General features: G+C 43.5%; 1 protein-coding gene and 1 pseudogene across 1 annotated transcript in view; one reads left to right on the top strand and one right to left on the bottom strand.

Moving 5' to 3' along the window:
* The window catches only part of LOC108521284 (heterogeneous nuclear ribonucleoprotein M-like), a 38,963-nt pseudogene extending 34,667 nt beyond the window's left edge, over window positions 1-4,296 (top strand).
* The window catches only part of CTDSPL2 (CTD small phosphatase like 2), a 109,278-nt gene extending 104,664 nt beyond the window's left edge, over window positions 1-4,614 (bottom strand). The window contains 1 exon segment of the mRNA XM_017861047.1: window positions 3,953-4,614. The gene's annotated coding sequence lies outside the window, so the exon portion shown is untranslated.
* Window positions 4,615-8,122: the final 3,508 nt, after the last annotated feature.

Raw genomic sequence — 8,122 nt, 5'->3', positions numbered from 1 at the left:
AAAAAAAAAAAAAAAAAAAAAAAACTTGACTCTCCTATGTTCCCTTCCCTTATCTGAACCCTCACCCTGTATGTGGTATCAGTAAGCTTATTTGATAGTCAATCTGTGCTAATATTGTCAACAAAAGACAATTTATAAAGTTTCCTCTTCCAGAGAATTTGTGATTTTTAAACAGGACATTTAGAAAAACACTGGAAATATATAAATAAAGTTAGGCACTGGCAATTCTCAAATTGTACCACACAGCCCTAGTCCACCTAGTTGTAATGCAGGTCCAATTACAATTTAATATAGTTTAAATTTAAAAATTAATGTAGTCATACAAATACTAGTAAATATATGTCTGGCTTAGATATATGCCTCCTGGCAACTGCCAAGTAAGTGAAAACTAAAGCTGCAATTGAATGGTTTTAACATGGGTTCCGTATCTGTCAAGTCTCCTCATCATGAGCCGGGTGCAGTGGCTCATGCCTGTAAGCCTAGCACTTTGGGAGGCTTAAGGAGGGAGAATCACTTGAGCCTAGGAGTTTGAGACCAGTCTGGGTAACATAGCGAGACCCCGTCTCCATTAAAAAAATAAAAAAATAAAAAAAATTTAAAAAGTGGGCCAGGTGCTGTGGCTCACATCTGTAATCCCAGCACTTTGGGAGGCCGAGGTGGGTGGACCACCTGAGGTCAGGAGTTCAAGACCAGCCTGGCCAACATACAGAAACCCCCGTCTCTACCAAAAATACAAAAACTAGCCAGGTGTAGTGGCGCATGCATGTAGTCCCAGCTACTCAGGAGGCTGAGGCAGAAGAACTGCTTGAACCCAGGAGGTGGAGTCTGCAGTGAGCCAAGATCATACCATTCTACTCCAGCCTGGGCAACAAGAGTGAAACTCCGACTGGAAAAAAAAAAGTAGCAAATGACCCCCTGTAGCCAATTTACTTAAAACAGTCAGGTACTTTTAGCCTACTTTTAACCAGAAAATTACTTAGAGCACACCACAAATAAACTCCTCTCAGCACACTTGATATTTGTGACTTAAAGTGTCTTTTCTACTTTAGGCTTTCACAACTTGGTAAATTACAATTAGATATTGCTTTTTCCAAATTCTGGCAAATCATTTTATTCATTATCTCATTAATCTAAAGCATAGCCTCCTATGACTAGGATAAATTAATACCATTTTGGAGTCGGCTTGGTGGCAAGCACCAGTCTTCCCAGCACTTTGGGAGGCTGAGGCAGGAGGACTGCTCGTAGCCAGGAGTTGCGAACCAGCCTGGGGCAATATAATGAGATCCCATCTCCACCAAAAAAAAAAAAATTAGCCAGGTGTGATGGCATGTGCCTGCAGTCCCAGCTACTTGGGAGGCTGAAGCAGGAGGACTGCATAGGCCCAGGGGGTCAAGGCTGCACTGAGCTATGATCACACCACTGCACTCCAGGGCCACAGAGACAGACCCCCATTTTTAAAAAATTAAAAATTAAAAAAAAAAAGCCATTTTACTCAACTGACAATAAAATCTATGGTTAAAAATCTAGAAACTAGTACATCCTTGGCAAACAACAGGTCCAAGTTTCTTTAACCAGAATTAGATAGACTGTTATATAACAATCTCATGAAAAACCACTTACCCAGAAATCACAACTTGAGATCAGCTAGATGAATCTGCAAAGGGAAGACTTCCCCAATTCTTAATTTCTTAACAGTGGGAAAACAGTAACATTACCAACTCAAGTTAAATGCACGAGAGACACTATCTAGAATGGAATCTTGTGAAACAAACAAACCCTGATATTCCTATGCAATCCTATTTAGATTTTCTATATAGCTACAAGTCCACAAAGGTTAAGGACTACATCATTTACAGTTTTTACATTATTTTCTTTTGAGACTCTCTCTGTCACCAGGCTGGAGTACAGTAGGGCAGTCTTCAGCTCACTGCAACCTCCACCTCCTGTGTTCAAGTGATTCTCTTGTCTCAGCCTCCCAAGTAGCTGGGACTACAGGTGTGCGCCACCATGCCTGGCTAATTTTTGCATTTTTAGTAGAGACAGGGTTTCACTATGTTGGCCAGGCTGTTCTCAAACTCCTCATCTTGTGATCAGCCTGCCCTGGCCTCCCAGAGTGCTGGGATTACAGGCGTAAGCCACCCCACCCAGCCAGCTTTTACATTCTTTCAACTCTGAGAAAAGCATTAAAAGAGTGCAAGTACTGAATGCATGTAGTACTAAACCATTTAGGAGAACTCTTGAAAACAAAGTCTACAATGCTCACTCAGCTAGCTGTAAACTAATTTTATTAAAAATATTAACGCTATTAACTACCCAAAAAGGTCATCAAAATACAGACAAAACCTATACAGTAGACCAATGATTTAAGAGCCCTTTGAGTTGCACATCTGGCTCCATTTTTTAAATAAATTGACTCGGCAAGTAGTTAACGTGCCTGTACCTCCACTATTCTATTGGCCCTAGGAAAGTATTAAGTTCAACTCAATCCTAAAAAACTCCTTCACATAAGAGCTACATTTTGCCTTGACTTTCTTTACGACCTTGGGCAAAGTCTACCAAATGAGGACTATAATAATGTTTGTGTGTTCCTGTTAATATTGAAAATTAACCATAACATCGTGCGAACAATAGTGAAATTCTCTAAACTGGACCTATCCAGAGTTGAAAACTTCAGTTATAAACGTCAACTGATATGCAATGTAAATAGTTTTTAAAATTTTAATTTGATTAGTGAAAACAAAACAAAAAAAAAAACAGACCCCAAATTCAACATGATTAATAAATTCCGAAAACACCAACAGCCTCCTTATTACTTCTCTTTATGAACAAATGGTCTGCAATGTAATTTTAAAAAAGTAAAGAAAAGTAAAGAAATATAGTAAAACTAGCTTTAACACGCCATTTCCCTTTTCTAAGAATAACAAATGGACCACAAACGAAAATTTAAAACTGGGCAAAGAATAGAGAGACAAAGCAATCTACAATCTGAAAATCACACAGATAAATCCATCATTTCAAGTCACTACTTTGCATACCCACGTAAAAAATTAATCTTGGTACTGCGATACCAGCATTAGGAAGATAAATCCCTGCCTCGGAGGAACACCAACCGAGTACGTTTCATTTCCGGATCTCAGGTAAGTTTACGAGCTCTTTTTAGGTTTCCCTAAGGTACTCTGGAGTGTTTAATATCATTCACACATCCAGCCACCACTAGGGTGAGAAGTAAATAAACAAGATTTACTTATGTAATTATTTACCACAAAACTCTGGTCAAGAATGCAAAAGTAAACACCCATACAGGCATTTAAAATCCAAAGAAAGCAGAGAATATTAAGGATAATAAGGTTCACCCTTTGACCACTATGGACACCAGAGGCCTTCCACATGGGCTGTTCCTTACTACCACTCCCGATTTGAAAAAGTAACAATGTCAACTCGAGATTTTAACAGTACAAAAGATAAACAGAACTTACTCAAATCCCTTCTTCCAGATTCTGAAAAGGTGTTTATAAAAACTGAGATAAGAGCAACGCCCCCCTAAAAGCAACCTACTCGAAAGAATGAAATGCCGAAAACATCAGGTGGGCCAAAAAGGTTAGAAAAGCTAAACTTCTAACTTAATTACCCAGAGGCTGGGGGACTAGGAACGTGAGATCGGAGTGGGGGTGGGTAGCAAAGTGAAATCTAACCCCAGAAATCACAACGCAGGCCGCAGCCTAGAAGGTGAAGCTGGCGGGAAGTGAGCTCCCTTTCTGTTCCCAGGGGAAAGTCCAGAAAGGAGCGGCTCCGCACAGTGGACGTACGAGGCGCCAAAGAGTGCATGCCTACCAAGGCGCCAGAGCCGCTGGAGGACCGGGTTTACAAGGGGAGGAGATCCCGGCAGACGGCCCTGGAAGAGGAGGAGTACTAAGATTGGAAGCAGCGGCAGCGTCTGGACGAAGAGGATTACCTAACTGTGACGACAGAGAAGTGTCCTCAGGCTCCGGCGATGGTCCCGACTGCGCAATGTGTGGTGTCTTTCCCGCTTACCCCGCAGCAGCAACAGAACCAGCTCCTTCAGCCAGTCGCCATTTCCCGCCTACCGACCTGCTGCACCGCACGGACAGGGACCCGGATGGAAAGCGGCCTCTCCGCGCAGGCGCCCTGACTACCTCCTCCCCCTCCCGCCACAATTCCGCGAGGTGGGAGGGAAGGAATGCGGGCAGCCACAACGGCAACAACAACGAAAAAAACACTTTTACTTCCGTGAAGAACGTTGAAGTTCCTTACGCCGAAAGAAACTCTCTAGTCTGAATCCCGGAGAAAAATTGAACACAAGGCCTTAAGACTGGGTGGAGTAAGAAAGGACAAACCCTATCAGGATACGCAAGGGCTTGGGGGATATTTGTACGTTAGGGGCCTCCGTAGCCGGCTGTGTAGTGGTCGCAGGGGGAGTAGGGAGTAAAGCGTTAGGAGTGGAGAGGCGGAGATCCGAAGGACGGTTTTTCCTCCCGCTCCTAACGGAACTGCTTGGGCCGACCTGGGAGGGGGAGCGCGCCCTTGCTCCGGAGGCGGAGCTTAGGAACGCGTCGTGCACCCTGGCGGCAAGGGTTTAGTAACTGTGGGCGCGCTGGGTAGGTGGAGCCGAGGGGATAAGGCGGGACTAACGGCTTGGCGCGCTGAAGGAGGTAGTTTGTAGTGAGCGCTGCCCGAGGCCGGGAGAAAGCGAATCTGGCGCTTTTCCTGGGATTTCGGTGGCCCCTAAAGGTTCCCTTTCCTGCTCATTGCCTAGAGGGCGTATCAGTCGCTTTTGGATCATAAATATTCACGCCTTTCGACTCAACCCTATGTTGGCGGTAATTCTGCAGGTTAAAAACTCGGATCTTTCAGGCCAGTGGGCTCCCACCTGCGGAAGTAGCTCAAAGGACGGTCAGCTCCACAGAGTGAAATGTATCAGTCCGGAGAATCCAGTTCTAGTGGGGTATCAGAAAACCAAGGCTAATGGTTGGAAGAACATTATTTTTCACTGAAACTCCAAGCCACTCTCCTTATTGGATCAAGAAATATTTATTGAAAAAGTAACTAGGTGCGACGGGTGAAACAGTGAGCCAGGCAGACACGGACCCTGCCTCCCCAAAGGTCATATTTTTGGGGGGTTTTTGTTTGTTTGTTTGTTTTGTGAGACGGAGTCTCACTCTGTCGCCCAGGCTGGAGTGCAGTGGCGCGATCTCGGCTCACTGCAACCTCCGCCTCCCGGGTTCGAGCGATTCTCCTGCCGCAGCCCCCTGAGTAGCTGGGATTACAGGCGCGCGCCACCACGCCCCCCTGATTTTTGTATTTTTAGTAGAGACGGGGTTTCACCGTGTTGGCCAAGATGATCTCGATCTCCTGACCTCGTGATCCGCCTGCCTTGGCCTCCAAAAGTGTTGGGATTACAGGCGTGAGCCACCGCGCCCTGCCAAAGATTATAATCTATTGAAAAAGACACCCAAGTAAACAGAATTTAAAAACTGATTAAGCATATACAAGGAGTGGCATGATAGGCGTTGTAGAACACATGAGGGTGCCAGTGAGGGGGTCTGGGAAGGTTTCCTAAGGTAACGTCTGAGACATAAAGGAGGAGTTGGTGTTGCAGGGGAAGAGTGTCTAGGTAAAGGAAACAACAGATGGAAAAGTCCAAAGGTGAGACTGTTGAGCCATTGCAGAAGTAGTTCTGTGTGCTAGGAAAAGAGGATGGGAGGACGGGAAAGATGGCAAGAGAGGCTGAGAAGTAAGCAGAAATAACATACTGTTGTCAATCTCATTTCTATTCCAAAGTATGGAGCAGGTAGGTTGTCTTCTGAAAACCTTGTATACTACAGATTCTTCTGTCAGAGTTCATTTGCACCCTAAATTTTCCTAGTGCAAAAATGCTCAGAATGTGACATTTATTGGGAGCTGGTGGGATACACAGCACAGAACTATTAATAGTAACAGTCTACACACAAAAAAATAAATTCCTGAAAAGTTCAACGGAATCCAACAAATAGTTTATCTGGAGTGTGTCATGGAAAGCAGTAGAACACCAACTAAACAGTTACCCCATTATTACTAAAGTTTATTTTATGTATTTATTTATTTTTAGAGACAGGGTCTCACTCTGTTCCCCAGCCTGAAGTAATTAAAGCTCATTGCAACCTCAAAATCCATGGTTCAAGCCATCTTCCTGCCTTGGCCTCCCAAAGTGCTGGGATTGCAGGCCTGAGCTACCGCACACAGCCCCTAAACTTTTGTTATTTGTTAAGAGACAAGGACTTCCTCTGTACCCCTGACTTGAGTGCAGTGGCATGATCATAATTCACTGCATCCTTAAACACCTGGGCTCAAGTGATCCTCCCACCTCAGCCTCCCAGTATCGAGAACTGGCTAATAAAGTTATTTTTAAATCAGGTAAAAATTAGAAATATTTCTGGAGGAAAAAATTTCCAAGAAATCGTTATTCCAAACCTCCATGTTCCTAAAACTTAAGTAAAATATGCTCTTTCCAAAGAGCACTTTTATGTGCATTTTGATTCTCCTAACAACCCTATGAGGTAGGTAGAAGAGGTGGTATTTGTTCCCTGCCTTTCAGTTGACACTGAAATTTGAAAAAGAAGAAAAACATGCCATATCCAAAGATAATCACAATCATCTAGTAGGAAATACAATAGAGACTCAAACCCCTATTCTGCTCATTATACCACCTCGTATGGCAATATTATTACCATTGTTAAATTTGGTAAGTTTAGGGTCAGGCCGTAATCTCAGCACTTTAGGAGGTTGAGGTGGGAGGATCATTGTATCTCAGGGGTTGAAGACCAACCTTAGCAACATAGTGAGACCTCATCTCTATTAAAAAAAAAAATTATTAAGTTTAGAAAGATTGCTGATAGAAAGCCTAAGTTCATTTGCAATTTCTTTAAAACATTTTAACACCATTTTTTCACAAGGGATAATTGCTGTGTTCTGCTTTTCACCTTAATTTATATCCCATGGTCTCTCTCCTGGCCTCTTTTCTGTAATATCTAAGTGAATTGTTGTGAAGATCAAATTATATTATTTATGAAAGCACTTAGCAAGATGCTTTCGTTGCTCCTTAAATGGTAGTAGTTAATGTCTTGAAGCTTCTGTAACAATCCAGTCCAAAATTTTAGAATAATGGTCTAAAAATATGAACTTAAAAAAGTATGAAGTAGTTTTAGGTGTAAAGCAGTGGTCACAGGGAAAAAATGTAATTAATGCAAAAAACTAGTAGCAGGTATTTTTGCTTTTTGTTTGTTTGTTTGTTTCTAAGAGGTGGAGTCTTGCTATATTGCCCAGGCGGCCCAGGCTGGACTCAAACTTCTGGGCTCAAGTGATCCTCTCACCTCAGCCTCCTGAGTAGGTGGAACTATAGGCATATGCCACCATACCCAGCTTGAATGCTTTTGAAACTATTCAAAACTACTGCTATATAAAGATACTAATGAAATAGAGTGTTTATTAAATAATGTAATAGGGTCAGGCACGGTGGCTCACGCTTGTAGCACTTTGGGAGGCCAAGGTGGGCAGATCACATGAGGTCAGGAGTTGAGACCAGCCTGGCTAACATGGTGAAACTCCATCTCTACTAAAAATACAAAAATTAGCTGGGTGTGGTGGCACGTGTCTGTAATCTCAGCTACTCAGGAGTCTGAGTCAGGAGAATTGCTTGAACCTGGAAGGCAGAGGTTGCAGTGGGCCAAGATCATGCCACTGCACTCCAGCCTGGGGGACAGAGTGAGATTCCATCTCAAACAAACGAACAACAAAAAAAAATGTAATGTAGGCTGGGCACGGTGGTTCACGCCTATAATCCCAGCACTTTGGGAGGCTGAGGTGGGTGGATCATGAGGTCAGGAGTTTGAGAACAGCCTGGCCAACATGGTGAAACCTCATCTCTACTAAAGATACAAAAAATTAGCCCAGTGTGGTGGCGCACACCTGTAATCCCAGCTACTCAGGAGACTGATGCAGGAGAATTGCTTGAACCTGGGAGGCGGAGGTTGCAGTGAGCCGAGATCGCACCACAGCACTCCAGCCTGGGCAACAGGGCAAGACTCTGTCTCAAAAAAAAACAAAAACAGGTAATGTAATACAAATA

Source organism: Rhinopithecus bieti, unplaced genomic scaffold (genome assembly GCF_001698545.2).
Source record: "Rhinopithecus bieti isolate Rb0 unplaced genomic scaffold, ASM169854v2 scaffold_55715, whole genome shotgun sequence".
In the NCBI taxonomy this organism is placed as follows: domain Eukaryota; kingdom Metazoa; phylum Chordata; class Mammalia; order Primates; family Cercopithecidae; genus Rhinopithecus; species Rhinopithecus bieti.
This window is presented reverse-complemented; position numbering and strand designations above follow the sequence as displayed.